The sequence below is a fragment of the Hyperolius riggenbachi genome, chromosome 5 (assembly GCF_040937935.1).
Source record: "Hyperolius riggenbachi isolate aHypRig1 chromosome 5, aHypRig1.pri, whole genome shotgun sequence".
In the NCBI taxonomy this organism is placed as follows: domain Eukaryota; kingdom Metazoa; phylum Chordata; class Amphibia; order Anura; family Hyperoliidae; genus Hyperolius; species Hyperolius riggenbachi.
This window is the reverse complement of record NC_090650.1, coordinates 398,638,733-398,653,979: the sequence shown is the minus strand read 5'-3', so window position 1 is coordinate 398,653,979 and position 15,247 is coordinate 398,638,733. Positions and strand designations below refer to the sequence as shown.

The 15,247-nt window shown below is 57.4% G+C and overlaps 1 protein-coding gene, 12 non-coding genes and 1 pseudogene across 14 annotated transcripts in view; 1 reads left to right on the top strand and 13 right to left on the bottom strand.

Moving 5' to 3' along the window:
• Positions 1–15,247, top strand: part of NAPRT (nicotinate phosphoribosyltransferase) — a 196,949-nt gene that overhangs the window by 20,400 nt on the left and 161,302 nt on the right. The gene's annotated exons all lie outside the window — the stretch shown is intronic.
• LOC137520113 (5S ribosomal RNA) lies at positions 52–170 on the bottom strand. The gene has a single exon (XR_011021456.1). It is a non-coding gene; the product is annotated as a 5S ribosomal RNA (ribosomal RNA).
• On the bottom strand, positions 1,254–1,372 carry LOC137520112 (5S ribosomal RNA). Its single transcript, XR_011021455.1, has one exon. It is a non-coding gene; the product is annotated as a 5S ribosomal RNA (ribosomal RNA).
• Positions 2,456–2,574, bottom strand: LOC137520110 (5S ribosomal RNA). Its single transcript, XR_011021453.1, has one exon. It is a non-coding gene; the product is annotated as a 5S ribosomal RNA (ribosomal RNA).
• On the bottom strand, positions 3,661–3,779 carry LOC137520109 (5S ribosomal RNA). The gene has a single exon (XR_011021452.1). It is a non-coding gene; the product is annotated as a 5S ribosomal RNA (ribosomal RNA).
• On the bottom strand, positions 4,874–4,992 carry LOC137520108 (5S ribosomal RNA). The gene has a single exon (XR_011021451.1). It is a non-coding gene; the product is annotated as a 5S ribosomal RNA (ribosomal RNA).
• LOC137520107 (5S ribosomal RNA) lies at positions 6,088–6,206 on the bottom strand. Its single transcript, XR_011021450.1, has one exon. It is a non-coding gene; the product is annotated as a 5S ribosomal RNA (ribosomal RNA).
• Positions 7,291–7,409, bottom strand: LOC137520106 (5S ribosomal RNA). Its single transcript, XR_011021449.1, has one exon. It is a non-coding gene; the product is annotated as a 5S ribosomal RNA (ribosomal RNA).
• On the bottom strand, positions 8,505–8,611 carry LOC137520123 (5S ribosomal RNA; annotated as a pseudogene).
• On the bottom strand, positions 9,696–9,814 carry LOC137520105 (5S ribosomal RNA). Its single transcript, XR_011021448.1, has one exon. It is a non-coding gene; the product is annotated as a 5S ribosomal RNA (ribosomal RNA).
• LOC137520104 (5S ribosomal RNA) lies at positions 10,901–11,019 on the bottom strand. The gene has a single exon (XR_011021447.1). It is a non-coding gene; the product is annotated as a 5S ribosomal RNA (ribosomal RNA).
• On the bottom strand, positions 12,114–12,232 carry LOC137520103 (5S ribosomal RNA). The gene has a single exon (XR_011021446.1). It is a non-coding gene; the product is annotated as a 5S ribosomal RNA (ribosomal RNA).
• Positions 13,327–13,445, bottom strand: LOC137520102 (5S ribosomal RNA). Its single transcript, XR_011021445.1, has one exon. It is a non-coding gene; the product is annotated as a 5S ribosomal RNA (ribosomal RNA).
• Positions 14,540–14,658, bottom strand: LOC137520101 (5S ribosomal RNA). Its single transcript, XR_011021444.1, has one exon. It is a non-coding gene; the product is annotated as a 5S ribosomal RNA (ribosomal RNA).

The following is a 15,247-nucleotide window of genomic DNA, read 5'->3' as shown; positions in this document are numbered from 1 at the left end:
AAAAGCCATAGAGAAGAGTGCCCCCTGCTGGGCTTGCTGCGGAAAAGCAAAAGCCTACAGCACCTGGTATTCCCAGGCGGTCTCCCATCCAAGTACTAACCAGGCCCGACCCTGCTTAGCTTCCGAGATCAGACGAGATCGGGCGCATTCAGGGTGGTGTGGCCGTAGGCAAAGACAAGGCCGCCGCTTCGCACTCTTGTACGTGAGGATGACAGCCTGTTTCTGCCGGCCTCCCCTTCGCTGTGCTGCTCTCTGCTCTTTTTCTTCCTCCTTTGCTTTCTTCCTCTCCTCCTTTCTTTCTTTTCCTCCTGCAGCCACCCCGCCTCCTTCGCCCCCTGCGCTCTGTCCGGGCCCCTGGGCGCGCAGCCCCCCGATTTCTCTTTTACTGGCTCTTTAACTCCTTCCTGCCCAGCTCCACCGCTGGCTCCAGGCCTCACCGTCTCCCCTCCCTCCTCTTTTTCCCTTTCGCTGCAAAAACCCATTTCGCCGCCCTTTTCTGCTCCCCTAGCAGGGCGTGGAGCAGCACGGTCCCCACTTTGGGCGCCGTCCCGTTACAGACTGAAGGGCCCTTGCTAAATTAGATCAGGCTGGCCGGGCCCTGCGTGCACAGCAAGGGGCATGCGGCTGGCGCACCTCTCCGAGCCACACGTGCCAGGGGCTCGCATCTCTGGCTGGCGGGAATGGGAGGCCGTCGGCTGCGAGGGTTCCTCGCTGCGCTCGGCCGCACCTGCGCGGTGGCGCTTTCCTGGTTGCCCAGGAGCCGCTGCAATAAATACCTTGAGGCCGCGCGGTTGGGGAGCAGTTCTGCTGCTGCTACTACTGCCGGCAATGACGATAACCACAGGAGGGCCCCGCGAGGGTTTTCCCAGGTGCCCGGGCAGGCACCATAAGGCTGAGGGGCAGCGGCGGGACCCGATTAGGTGGGGAGAATGGGTAGGTTGGCTGCGTGTGAAAAGTGCACTGCTTTTCAAAAAATAAAAAAAGCCATGTAAATAAAGGTGGGTGAGATGAATAGAAAAAAAGACCAAAACAAACAAAAAGAGAGAGGGGTTCTGGCTGTACTGGTCCTCTCTGCTGACCTAAGTCTGCAGGAGGAAGTGCGGAGAGCTGACTTAGAAAGAGAAATGACAGGAAGATAGAAAGAAGAAGAAGGAAAAAAAAAGGTAAAAAAAAAAGAGAGAGCGAAAGAAAAAGCAATGTGAAAAAGCCATAGAGAAGAGTGCCCCCTGCTGGGCTTGCTGCGGAAAAGCAAAAGCCTACAGCACCTGGTATTCCCAGGCGGTCTCCCATCCAAGTACTAACCAGGCCCGACCCTGCTTAGCTTCCGAGATCAGACGAGATCGGGCGCATTCAGGGTGGTGTGGCCGTAGGCAAAGACAAGGCCGCCGCTTCGCACTCTTGTACGTGAGGATGACAGCCTGTTTCTGCCGGCCTCCCCTTCGCTGTGCTGCTCTCTGCTCTTTTTCTTCCTCCTTTGCTTTCTTCCTCTCCTCCTTTCTTTCTTTTCCTCCTGCAGCCACCCCGCCTCCTTCGCCCCCTGCGCTCTGTCCGGGCCCCTGGGCGCGCAGCCCCCCGATTTCTCTTTTACTGGCTCTTTAACTCCTTCCTGCCCAGCTCCACCGCTGGCTCCAGGCCTCACCGTCTCCCCTCCCTCCTCTTTTTCCCTTTCGCTGCAAAAACCCATTTCGCCGCCCTTTTCTGCTCCCCTAGCAGGGCGTGGAGCAGCACGGTCCCCACTTTGGGCGCCGTCCCGTTACAGACTGAAGGGCCCTTGCTAAATTAGATCAGGCTGGCCGGGCCCTGCGTGCACAGCAAGGGGCATGCGGCTGGCGCACCTCTCCGAGCCACACGTGCCAGGGGCTCGCATCTCTGGCTGGCGGGAATGGGAGGCCGTCGGCTGCGAGGGTTCCTCGCTGCGCTCGGCCGCACCTGCGCGGTGGCGCTTTCCTGGTTGCCCAGGAGCCGCTGCAATAAATACCTTGAGGCCGCGCGGTTGGGGAGCAGTTCTGCTGCTGCTACTACTGCCGGCAATGACGATAACCACAGGAGGGCCCCGCGAGGGTTTTCCCAGGTGCCCGGGCAGGCACCATAAGGCTGAGGGGCAGCGGCGGGACCCGATTAGGTGGGGAGAATGGGTAGGTTGGCTGCGTGTGAAAAGTGCACTGCTTTTCAAAAAATAAAAAAAGCCATGTAAATAAAGGTGGGTGAGATGAATAGAAAAAAAGACCAAAACAAACAAAAAGAGAGAGGGGTTCTGGCTGTACTGGTCCTCTCTGCTGACCTAAGTCTGCAGGAGGAAGTGCGGAGAGCTGACTTAGAAAGAGAAATGACAGGAAGATAGAAAGAAGAAGAAGGAAAAAAAAAGGTAAAAAAAAAAGAGAGAGCGAAAGAAAAAGCAATGTGAAAAAGCCATAGAGAAGAGTGCCCCCTGCTGGGCTTGCTGCGGAAAAGCAAAAGCCTACAGCACCTGGTATTCCCAGGCGGTCTCCCATCCAAGTACTAACCAGGCCCGACCCTGCTTAGCTTCCGAGATCAGACGAGATCGGGCGCATTCAGGGTGGTGTGGCCGTAGGCAAAGACAAGGCCGCCGCTTCGCACTCTTGTACGTGAGGATGACAGCCTGTTTCTGCCGGCCTCCCCTTCGCTGTGCTGCTCTCTGCTCTTTTTCTTCCTCCTTTGCTTTCTTCCTCTCCTCCTTTCTTTCTTTTCCTCCTGCAGCCACCCCGCCTCCTTCGCCCCCTGCGCTCTGTCCGGGCCCCTGGGCGCGCAGCCCCCCGATTTCTCTTTTACTGGCTCTTTAACCCCTTCCTGCCCAGCTCCACCGCTGGCTCCAGGCCTCACCGTCTCCCCTCCCTCCTCTTTTTCCCTTTCGCCGCAAAAACCCATTTCGCCGCCCTTTTCTGCTCCCCTAGCAGGGCGTGGAGCAGCACGGTCCCCACTTTGGGCGCCGTCCCGTTACAGACTGAAGGGCCCTTGCTAAATTAGATCAGGCTGGCCGGGCCCTGCGTGCACAGCAAGGGGCATGCGGCTGGCGCACCTCTCCGAGCCACACGTGCCAGGGGCTCGCATCTCTGGCTGGCGGGAATGGGAGGCCGTCGGCTGCGAGGGTTCCTCGCTGCGCTCGGCCGCACCTGCGCGGTGGCGCTTTCCTGGTTGCCCAGGATCCGCTGCAATAAATACCTTGAGGCCGCGCGGTTGGGGAGCAGTTCTGCTGCTGCTACTACTGCCGGCAATGACGATAACCACAGGAGGGCCCCGCGAGGGTTTTCCCAGGTGCCCGGGCAGGCACCATAAGGCTGAGGGGCAGCGGCGGGACCCGATTAGGTGGGGAGAATGGGTAGGTTGGCTGCGTGTGAAAAGTGCACTGCTTTTCAAAAAATAAAAAAAGCCATGTAAATAAAGGTGGGTGAGATGAATAGAAAAAAAGACCAAAACAAACAAAAAGAGAGAGGGGTTCTGGCTGTACTGGTCCTCTCTGCTGACCTAAGTCTGCAGGAGGAAGTGCGGAGAGCTGACTTAGAAAGAGAAATGACAGGAAGAAAGAAAGAAGAAGAAGGAAAAAAAAAAGGTAAAAAAAAAAAAGAGAGAGCGAAAGAAAAAGCAATGTGAAAAAGCCATAGAGAAGAGTGCCCCCTGCTGGGCTTGCTGCGGAAAAGCAAAAGCCTACAGCACCTGGTATTCCCAGGCGGTCTCCCATCCAAGTACTAACCAGGCCCGACCCTGCTTAGCTTCCGAGATCAGACGAGATCGGGCGCATTCAGGGTGGTGTGGCCGTAGGCAAAGACAAGGCCGCCGCTTCGCACTCTTGTACGTGAGGATGACAGCCTGTTTCTGCCGGCCTCCCCTTCGCTGTGCTGCTCTCTGCTCTTTTTCTTCCTCCTTTGCTTTCTTTCTTTCTTCCTCTCCTCCTTTCTTTCTTTTCCTCCTGCAGCCACCCCGCCTCCTTCGCCCCCTGCGCTCTGTCCGGGCCCCTGGGCGCGCAGCCCCCCGATTTCTCTTTTACTGGCTCTTTAACCCCTTCCTGCCCAGCTCCACCGCTGGCTCCAGGCCTCACCGTCTCCCCTCCCTCCTCTTTTTCCCTTTCGCCGCAAAAACCCATTTCGCCGCCCTTTTCTGCTCCCCTAGCAGGGCGTGGAGCAGCACGGTCCCCACTTTGGGCGCCGTCCCGTTACAGACTGAAGGGCCCTTGCTAAATTAGATCAGGCTGGCCGGGCCCTGCGTGCACAGCAAGGGGCATGCGGCTGGCGCACCTCTCCGAGCCACACGTGCCAGGGGCTCGCATCTCTGGCTGGCGGGAATGGGAGGCCGTCGGCTGCGAGGGTTCCTCGCTGCGCTCGGCCGCACCTGCGCGGTGGCGCTTTCCTGGTTGCCCAGGATCCGCTGCAATAAATACCTTGAGGCCGCGCGGTTGGGGAGCAGTTCTGCTGCTGCTACTACTGCCGGCAATGACGATAACCACAGGAGGGCCCCGCGAGGGTTTTCCCAGGTGCCCGGGCAGGCACCATAAGGCTGAGGGGCAGCGGCGGGACCCGATTAGGTGGGGAGAATGGGTAGGTTGGCTGCGTGTGAAAAGTGCACTGCTTTTCAAAAAATAAAAAAAGCCATGTAAATAAAGGTGGGTGAGATGAATAGAAAAAAAGACCAAAACAAACAAAAAGAGAGAGGGGTTCTGGCTGTACTGGTCCTCTCTGCTGACCTAAGTCTGCAGGAGGAAGTGCGGAGAGCTGACTTAGAAAGAGAAATGACAGGAAGAAAGAAAGAAGAAGAAGGAAAAAAAAAAGGTAAAAAAAAAAAAGAGAGAGCGAAAGAAAAAGCAATGTGAAAAAGCCATAGAGAAGAGTGCCCCCTGCTGGGCTTGCTGCGGAAAAGCAAAAGCCTACAGCACCTGGTATTCCCAGGCGGTCTCCCATCCAAGTACTAACCAGGCCCGACCCTGCTTAGCTTCCGAGATCAGACGAGATCGGGCGCATTCAGGGTGGTGTGGCCGTAGGCAAAGACAAGGCCGCCGCTTCGCACTCTTGTACGTGAGGATGACAGCCTGTTTCTGCCGGCCTCCCCTTCGCTGTGCTGCTCTCTGCTCTTTTTCTTCCTCCTTTGCTTTCTTTCTTTCTTCCTCTCCTCCTTTCTTTCTTTTCCTCCTGCAGCCACCCCGCCTCCTTCGCCCCCTGCGCTCTGTCCGGGCCCCTGGGCGCGCAGCCCCCCGATTTCTCTTTTACTGGCTCTTTAACCCCTTCCTGCCCAGCTCCACCGCTGGCTCCAGGCCTCACCGTCTCCCCTCCCTCCTCTTTTTCCCTTTCGCCGCAAAAACCCATTTCGCCGCCCTTTTCTGCTCCCCTAGCAGGGCGTGGAGCAGCACGGTCCCCACTTTGGGCGCCGTCCCGTTACAGACTGAAGGGCCCTTGCTAAATTAGATCAGGCTGGCCGGGCCCTGCGTGCACAGCAAGGGGCATGCGGCTGGCGCACCTCTCCGAGCCACACGTGCCAGGGGCTCGCATCTCTGGCTGGCGGGAATGGGAGGCCGTCGGCTGCGAGGGTTCCTCGCTGCGCTCGGCCGCACCTGCGCGGTGGCGCTTTCCTGGTTGCCCAGGAGCCGCTGCAATAAATACCTTGAGGCCGCGCGGTTGGGGAGCAGTTCTGCTGCTGCTACTACTGCCGGCAATGACGATAACCACAGGAGGGCCCCGCGAGGGTTTTCCCAGGTGCCCGGGCAGGCACCATAAGGCTGAGGGGCAGCGGCGGGACCCGATTAGGTGGGGAGAATGGGTAGGTTGGCTGCGTGTGAAAAGTGCACTGCTTTTCAAAAAATAAAAAAAGCCATGTAAATAAAGGTGGGTGAGATGAATAGAAAAAAAGACCAAAACAAACAAAAAGAGAGAGGGGTTCTGGCTGTACTGGTCCTCTCTGCTGACCTAAGTCTGCAGGAGGAAGTGCGGAGAGCTGACTTAGAAAGAGAAATGACAGGAAGAAAGAAAGAAGAAGAAGAAGGAAAAAAAAAAGGTAAAAAAAAAAGAGAGAGCGAAAGAAAAAGCAATGTGAAAAAGCCATAGAGAAGAGTGCCCCCTGCTGGGCTTGCTGCGGAAAAGCAAAAGCCTACAGCACCTGGTATTCCCAGGCGGTCTCCCATCCAAGTACTAACCAGGCCCGACCCTGCTTAGCTTCCGAGATCAGACGAGATCGGGCGCATTCAGGGTGGTGTGGCCGTAGGCAAAGACAAGGCCGCCGCTTCGCACTCTTGTACGTGAGGATGACAGCCTGTTTCTGCCGGCCTCCCCTTCGCTGTGCTGCTCTCTGCTCTTTTTCTTCCTCCTTTGCTTTCTTCCTCTCCTCCTTTCTTTCTTTTCCTCCTGCAGCCACCCCGCCTCCTTCGCCCCCTGCGCTCTGTCCGGGCCCCTGGGCGCGCAGCCCCCCGATTTCTCTTTTACTGGCTCTTTAACTCCTTCCTGCCCAGCTCCACCGCTGGCTCCAGGCCTCACCGTCTCCCCTCCCTCCTCTTTTTCCCTTTCGCTGCAAAAACCCATTTCGCCGCCCTTTTCTGCTCCCCTAGCAGGGCGTGGAGCAGCACGGTCCCCACTTTGGGCGCCGTCCCGTTACAGACTGAAGGGCCCTTGCTAAATTAGATCAGGCTGGCCGGGCCCTGCGTGCACAGCAAGGGGCATGCGGCTGGCGCACCTCTCCGAGCCACACGTGCCAGGGGCTCGCATCTCTGGCTGGCGGGAATGGGAGGCCGTCGGCTGCGAGGGTTCCTCGCTGCGCTCGGCCGCACCTGCGCGGTGGCGCTTTCCTGGTTGCCCAGGATCCGCTGCAATAAATACCTTGAGGCCGCGCGGTTGGGGAGCAGTTCTGCTGCTGCTACTACTGCCGGCAATGACGATAACCACAGGAGGGCCCCGCGAGGGTTTTCCCAGGTGCCCGGGCAGGCACCATAAGGCTGAGGGGCAGCGGCGGGACCCGATTAGGTGGGGAGAATGGGTAGGTTGGCTGCGTGTGAAAAGTGCACTGCTTTTCAAAAAATAAAAAAAGCCATGTAAATAAAGGTGGGTGAGATGAATAGAAAAAAAGACCAAAACAAACAAAAAGAGAGAGGGGTTCTGGCTGTACTGGTCCTCTCTGCTGACCTAAGTCTACAGGAGGAAGTGCGGAGAGCTGACTTAGAAAGAGAAATGACAGGAAGATAGAAAGAAGAAGAAGGAAAAAAAAAAGGTAAAAAAAAAAGAGAGAGCGAAAGAAAAAGCAATGTGAAAAAGCCATAGAGAAGAGTGCCCCCTGCTGGGCTTGCTGCGGAAAAGCAAAAGCCTACAGCACCTGGTATTCCCAGGCGGTCTCCCATCCAAGTACTAACCAGGCCCGACCCTGCTTAGCTTCCGAGATCAGACGAGATCGGGCGCATTCAGGGTGGTGTGGCCGTAGGCAAAGACAAGGCCGCCGCTTCGCACTCTTGTACGTGAGGATGACAGCCTGTTTCTGCCGGCCTCCCCTTCGCTGTGCTGCTCTCTGCTCTTTTTCTTCCTCCTTTGCTTTCTTTCTTTCTTCCTCTCCTCCTTTCTTTCTTTTCCTCCTGCAGCCACCCCGCCTCCTTCGCCCCCTGCGCTCTGTCCGGGCCCCTGGGCGCGCAGCCCCCCGATTTCTCTTTTACTGGCTCTTTAACCCCTTCCTGCCCAGCTCCACCGCTGGCTCCAGGCCTCACCGTCTCCCCTCCCTCCTCTTTTTCCCTTTCGCCGCAAAAACCCATTTCGCCGCCCTTTTCTGCTCCCCTAGCAGGGCGTGGAGCAGCACGGTCCCCACTTTGGGCGCCGTCCCGTTACAGACTGAAGGGCCCTTGCTAAATTAGATCAGGCTGGCCGGGCCCTGCGTGCACAGCAAGGGGCATGCGGCTGGCGCACCTCTCCGAGCCACACGTGCCAGGGGCTCGCATCTCTGGCTGGCGGGAATGGGAGGCCGTCGGCTGCGAGGGTTCCTCGCTGCGCTCGGCCGCACCTGCGCGGTGGCGCTTTCCTGGTTGCCCAGGAGCCGCTGCAATAAATACCTTGAGGCCGCGCGGTTGGGGAGCAGTTCTGCTGCTGCTACTACTGCCGGCAATGACGATAACCACAGGAGGGCCCCGCGAGGGTTTTCCCAGGTGCCCGGGCAGGCACCATAAGGCTGAGGGGCAGCGGCGGGACCCGATTAGGTGGGGAGAATGGGTAGGTTGGCTGCGTGTGAAAAGTGCACTGCTTTTCAAAAAATAAAAAAAGCCATGTAAATAAAGGTGGGTGAGATGAATAGAAAAAAAGACCAAAACAAACAAAAAGAGAGAGGGGTTCTGGCTGTACTGGTCCTCTCTGCTGACCTAAGTCTGCAGGAGGAAGTGCGGAGAGCTGACTTAGAAAGAGAAATGACAGGAAGAAAGAAAGAAGAAGAAGAAGGAAAAAAAAAAGGTAAAAAAAAAAGAGAGAGCGAAAGAAAAAGCAATGTGAAAAAGCCATAGAGAAGAGTGCCCCCTGCTGGGCTTGCTGCGGAAAAGCAAAAGCCTACAGCACCTGGTATTCCCATCCAAGTACTAACCAGGCCCGACCCTGCTTAGCTTCCGAGATCAGACGAGATCGGGCGCATTCAGGGTGGTGTGGCCGTAGGCAAAGACAAGGCCGCCGCTTCGCACTCTTGTACGTGAGGATGACAGCCTGTTTCTGCCGGCCTCCCCTTCGCTGTGCTGCTCTCTGCTCTTTTTCTTCCTCCTTTGCTTTCTTCCTCTCCTCCTTTCTTTCTTTTCCTCCTGCAGCCACCCCGCCTCCTTCGCCCCCTGCGCTCTGTCCGGGCCCCTGGGCGCGCAGCCCCCCGATTTCTCTTTTACTGGCTCTTTAACTCCTTCCTGCCCAGCTCCACCGCTGGCTCCAGGCCTCACCGTCTCCCCTCCCTCCTCTTTTTCCCTTTCGCTGCAAAAACCCATTTCGCCGCCCTTTTCTGCTCCCCTAGCAGGGCGTGGAGCAGCACGGTCCCCACTTTGGGCGCCGTCCCGTTACAGACTGAAGGGCCCTTGCTAAATTAGATCAGGCTGGCCGGGCCCTGCGTGCACAGCAAGGGGCATGCGGCTGGCGCACCTCTCCGAGCCACACGTGCCAGGGGCTCGCATCTCTGGCTGGCGGGAATGGGAGGCCGTCGGCTGCGAGGGTTCCTCGCTGCGCTCGGCCGCACCTGCGCGGTGGCGCTTTCCTGGTTGCCCAGGAGCCGCTGCAATAAATACCTTGAGGCCGCGCGGTTGGGGAGCAGTTCTGCTGCTGCTACTACTGCCGGCAATGACGATAACCACAGGAGGGCCCCGCGAGGGTTTTCCCAGGTGCCCGGGCAGGCACCATAAGGCTGAGGGGCAGCGGCGGGACCCGATTAGGTGGGGAGAATGGGTAGGTTGGCTGCGTGTGAAAAGTGCACTGCTTTTCAAAAAATAAAAAAAGCCATGTAAATAAAGGTGGGTGAGATGAATAGAAAAAAAGACCAAAACAAACAAAAAGAGAGAGGGGTTCTGGCTGTACTGGTCCTCTCTGCTGACCTAAGTCTGCAGGAGGAAGTGCGGAGAGCTGACTTAGAAAGAGAAATGACAGGAAGAAAGAAAGAAGAAGAAGGAAAAAAAAAAGGTAAAAAAAAAAGAGAGAGCGAAAGAAAAAGCAATGTGAAAAAGCCATAGAGAAGAGTGCCCCCTGCTGGGCTTGCTGCGGAAAAGCAAAAGCCTACAGCACCTGGTATTCCCAGGCGGTCTCCCATCCAAGTACTAACCAGGCCCGACCCTGCTTAGCTTCCGAGATCAGACGAGATCGGGCGCATTCAGGGTGGTGTGGCCGTAGGCAAAGACAAGGCCGCCGCTTCGCACTCTTGTACGTGAGGATGACAGCCTGTTTCTGCCGGCCTCCCCTTCGCTGTGCTGCTCTCTGCTCTTTTTCTTCCTCCTTTGCTTTCTTCCTCTCCTCCTTTCTTTCTTTTCCTCCTGCAGCCACCCCGCCTCCTTCGCCCCCTGCGCTCTGTCCGGGCCCCTGGGCGCGCAGCCCCCCGATTTCTCTTTTACTGGCTCTTTAACTCCTTCCTGCCCAGCTCCACCGCTGGCTCCAGGCCTCACCGTCTCCCCTCCCTCCTCTTTTTCCCTTTCGCTGCAAAAACCCATTTCGCCGCCCTTTTCTGCTCCCCTAGCAGGGCGTGGAGCAGCACGGTCCCCACTTTGGGCGCCGTCCCGTTACAGACTGAAGGGCCCTTGCTAAATTAGATCAGGCTGGCCGGGCCCTGCGTGCACAGCAAGGGGCATGCGGCTGGCGCACCTCTCCGAGCCACACGTGCCAGGGGCTCGCATCTCTGGCTGGCGGGAATGGGAGGCCGTCGGCTGCGAGGGTTCCTCGCTGCGCTCGGCCGCACCTGCGCGGTGGCGCTTTCCTGGTTGCCCAGGAGCCGCTGCAATAAATACCTTGAGGCCGCGCGGTTGGGGAGCAGTTCTGCTGCTGCTACTACTGCCGGCAATGACGATAACCACAGGAGGGCCCCGCGAGGGTTTTCCCAGGTGCCCGGGCAGGCACCATAAGGCTGAGGGGCAGCGGCGGGACCCGATTAGGTGGGGAGAATGGGTAGGTTGGCTGCGTGTGAAAAGTGCACTGCTTTTCAAAAAATAAAAAAAGCCATGTAAATAAAGGTGGGTGAGATGAATAGAAAAAAAGACCAAAACAAACAAAAAGAGAGAGGGGTTCTGGCTGTACTGGTCCTCTCTGCTGACCTAAGTCTGCAGGAGGAAGTGCGGAGAGCTGACTTAGAAAGAGAAATGACAGGAAGAAAGAAAGAAGAAGAAGGAAAAAAAAAAGGTAAAAAAAAAAAAGAGAGAGCGAAAGAAAAAGCAATGTGAAAAAGCCATAGAGAAGAGTGCCCCCTGCTGGGCTTGCTGCGGAAAAGCAAAAGCCTACAGCACCTGGTATTCCCAGGCGGTCTCCCATCCAAGTACTAACCAGGCCCGACCCTGCTTAGCTTCCGAGATCAGACGAGATCGGGCGCATTCAGGGTGGTGTGGCCGTAGGCAAAGACAAGGCCGCCGCTTCGCACTCTTGTACGTGAGGATGACAGCCTGTTTCTGCCGGCCTCCCCTTCGCTGTGCTGCTCTCTGCTCTTTTTCTTCCTCCTTTGCTTTCTTTCTTTCTTCCTCTCCTCCTTTCTTTCTTTTCCTCCTGCAGCCACCCCGCCTCCTTCGCCCCCTGCGCTCTGTCCGGGCCCCTGGGCGCGCAGCCCCCCGATTTCTCTTTTACTGGCTCTTTAACCCCTTCCTGCCCAGCTCCACCGCTGGCTCCAGGCCTCACCGTCTCCCCTCCCTCCTCTTTTTCCCTTTCGCCGCAAAAACCCATTTCGCCGCCCTTTTCTGCTCCCCTAGCAGGGCGTGGAGCAGCACGGTCCCCACTTTGGGCGCCGTCCCGTTACAGACTGAAGGGCCCTTGCTAAATTAGATCAGGCTGGCCGGGCCCTGCGTGCACAGCAAGGGGCATGCGGCTGGCGCACCTCTCCGAGCCACACGTGCCAGGGGCTCGCATCTCTGGCTGGCGGGAATGGGAGGCCGTCGGCTGCGAGGGTTCCTCGCTGCGCTCGGCCGCACCTGCGCGGTGGCGCTTTCCTGGTTGCCCAGGAGCCGCTGCAATAAATACCTTGAGGCCGCGCGGTTGGGGAGCAGTTCTGCTGCTGCTACTACTGCCGGCAATGACGATAACCACAGGAGGGCCCCGCGAGGGTTTTCCCAGGTGCCCGGGCAGGCACCATAAGGCTGAGGGGCAGCGGCGGGACCCGATTAGGTGGGGAGAATGGGTAGGTTGGCTGCGTGTGAAAAGTGCACTGCTTTTCAAAAAATAAAAAAAGCCATGTAAATAAAGGTGGGTGAGATGAATAGAAAAAAAGACCAAAACAAACAAAAAGAGAGAGGGGTTCTGGCTGTACTGGTCCTCTCTGCTGACCTAAGTCTGCAGGAGGAAGTGCGGAGAGCTGACTTAGAAAGAGAAATGACAGGAAGAAAGAAAGAAGAAGAAGGAAAAAAAAAAGGTAAAAAAAAGAGAGAGAGAGCGAAAGAAAAAGCAATGTGAAAAAGCCATAGAGAAGAGTGCCCCCTGCTGGGCTTGCTGCGGAAAAGCAAAAGCCTACAGCACCTGGTATTCCCAGGCGGTCTCCCATCCAAGTACTAACCAGGCCCGACCCTGCTTAGCTTCCGAGATCAGACGAGATCGGGCGCATTCAGGGTGGTGTGGCCGTAGGCAAAGACAAGGCCGCCGCTTCGCACTCTTGTACGTGAGGATGACAGCCTGTTTCTGCCGGCCTCCCCTTCGCTGTGCTGCTCTCTGCTCTTTTTCTTCCTCCTTTGCTTTCTTTCTTTCTTCCTCTCCTCCTTTCTTTCTTTTCCTCCTGCAGCCACCCCGCCTCCTTCGCCCCCTGCGCTCTGTCCGGGCCCCTGGGCGCGCAGCCCCCCGATTTCTCTTTTACTGGCTCTTTAACCCCTTCCTGCCCAGCTCCACCGCTGGCTCCAGGCCTCACCGTCTCCCCTCCCTCCTCTTTTTCCCTTTCGCCGCAAAAACCCATTTCGCCGCCCTTTTCTGCTCCCCTAGCAGGGCGTGGAGCAGCACGGTCCCCACTTTGGGCGCCGTCCCGTTACAGACTGAAGGGCCCTTGCTAAATTAGATCAGGCTGGCCGGGCCCTGCGTGCACAGCAAGGGGCATGCGGCTGGCGCACCTCTCCGAGCCACACGTGCCAGGGGCTCGCATCTCTGGCTGGCGGGAATGGGAGGCCGTCGGCTGCGAGGGTTCCTCGCTGCGCTCGGCCGCACCTGCGCGGTGGCGCTTTCCTGGTTGCCCAGGAGCCGCTGCAATAAATACCTTGAGGCCGCGCGGTTGGGGAGCAGTTCTGCTGCTGCTACTACTGCCGGCAATGACGATAACCACAGGAGGGCCCCGCGAGGGTTTTCCCAGGTGCCCGGGCAGGCACCATAAGGCTGAGGGGCAGCGGCGGGACCCGATTAGGTGGGGAGAATGGGTAGGTTGGCTGCGTGTGAAAAGTGCACTGCTTTTCAAAAAATAAAAAAAGCCATGTAAATAAAGGTGGGTGAGATGAATAGAAAAAAAGACCAAAACAAACAAAAAGAGAGAGGGGTTCTGGCTGTACTGGTCCTCTCTGCTGACCTAAGTCTGCAGGAGGAAGTGCGGAGAGCTGACTTAGAAAGAGAAATGACAGGAAGAAAGAAAGAAGAAGAAGGAAAAAAAAAAGGTAAAAAAAAAAAAGAGAGAGCGAAAGAAAAAGCAATGTGAAAAAGCCATAGAGAAGAGTGCCCCCTGCTGGGCTTGCTGCGGAAAAGCAAAAGCCTACAGCACCTGGTATTCCCAGGCGGTCTCCCATCCAAGTACTAACCAGGCCCGACCCTGCTTAGCTTCCGAGATCAGACGAGATCGGGCGCATTCAGGGTGGTGTGGCCGTAGGCAAAGACAAGGCCGCCGCTTCGCACTCTTGTACGTGAGGATGACAGCCTGTTTCTGCCGGCCTCCCCTTCGCTGTGCTGCTCTCTGCTCTTTTTCTTCCTCCTTTGCTTTCTTTCTTTCTTCCTCTCCTCCTTTCTTTCTTTTCCTCCTGCAGCCACCCCGCCTCCTTCGCCCCCTGCGCTCTGTCCGGGCCCCTGGGCGCGCAGCCCCCCGATTTCTCTTTTACTGGCTCTTTAACCCCTTCCTGCCCAGCTCCACCGCTGGCTCCAGGCCTCACCGTCTCCCCTCCCTCCTCTTTTTCCCTTTCGCCGCAAAAACCCATTTCGCCGCCCTTTTCTGCTCCCCTAGCAGGGCGTGGAGCAGCACGGTCCCCACTTTGGGCGCCGTCCCGTTACAGACTGAAGGGCCCTTGCTAAATTAGATCAGGCTGGCCGGGCCCTGCGTGCACAGCAAGGGGCATGCGGCTGGCGCACCTCTCCGAGCCACACGTGCCAGGGGCTCGCATCTCTGGCTGGCGGGAATGGGAGGCCGTCGGCTGCGAGGGTTCCTCGCTGCGCTCGGCCGCACCTGCGCGGTGGCGCTTTCCTGGTTGCCCAGGAGCCGCTGCAATAAATACCTTGAGGCCGCGCGGTTGGGGAGCAGTTCTGCTGCTGCTACTACTGCCGGCAATGACGATAACCACAGGAGGGCCCCGCGAGGGTTTTCCCAGGTGCCCGGGCAGGCACCATAAGGCTGAGGGGCAGCGGCGGGACCCGATTAGGTGGGGAGAATGGGTAGGTTGGCTGCGTGTGAAAAGTGCACTGCTTTTCAAAAAATAAAAAAAGCCATGTAAATAAAGGTGGGTGAGATGAATAGAAAAAAAGACCAAAACAAACAAAAAGAGAGAGGGGTTCTGGCTGTACTGGTCCTCTCTGCTGACCTAAGTCTGCAGGAGGAAGTGCGGAGAGCTGACTTAGAAAGAGAAATGACAGGAAGAAAGAAAGAAGAAGAAGGAAAAAAAAAAGGTAAAAAAAAAAAAGAGAGAGCGAAAGAAAAAGCAATGTGAAAAAGCCATAGAGAAGAGTGCCCCCTGCTGGGCTTGCTGCGGAAAAGCAAAAGCCTACAGCACCTGGTATTCCCAGGCGGTCTCCCATCCAAGTACTAACCAGGCCCGACCCTGCTTAGCTTCCGAGATCAGACGAGATCGGGCGCATTCAGGGTGGTGTGGCCGTAGGCAAAGACAAGGCCGCCGCTTCGCACTCTTGTACGTGAGGATGACAGCCTGTTTCTGCCGGCCTCCCCTTCGCTGTGCTGCTCTCTGCTCTTTTTCTTCCTCCTTTGCTTTCTTTCTTTCTTCCTCTCCTCCTTTCTTTCTTTTCCTCCTGCAGCCACCCCGCCTCCTTCGCCCCCTGCGCTCTGTCCGGGCCCCTGGGCGCGCAGCCCCCCGATTTCTCTTTTACTGGCTCTTTAACTCCTTCCTGCCCAGCTCCACCGCTGGCTCCAGGCCTCACCGTCTCCCCTCCCTCCTCTTTTTCCCTTTCGCTGCAAAAACCCATTTCGCCGCCCTTTTCTGCTCCCCTAGCAGGGCGTGGAGCAGCACGGTCCCCACTTTGGGCGCCGTCCCGTTACAGACTGAAGGGCCCTTGCTAAATTAGATCAGGCTGGCCGGGCCCTGCGTGCACAGCAAGGGGCATGCGGCTGGCGCACCTCTCCGAGCCACACGTGCCAGGGGCTCGCATCTCTGGCTGGCGGGAATGGGAGGCCGTCGGCTGCGAGGGTTCCTCGCTGCGCTCGGCCGCACCTGCGCGGTGGCGCTTTCCTGGTT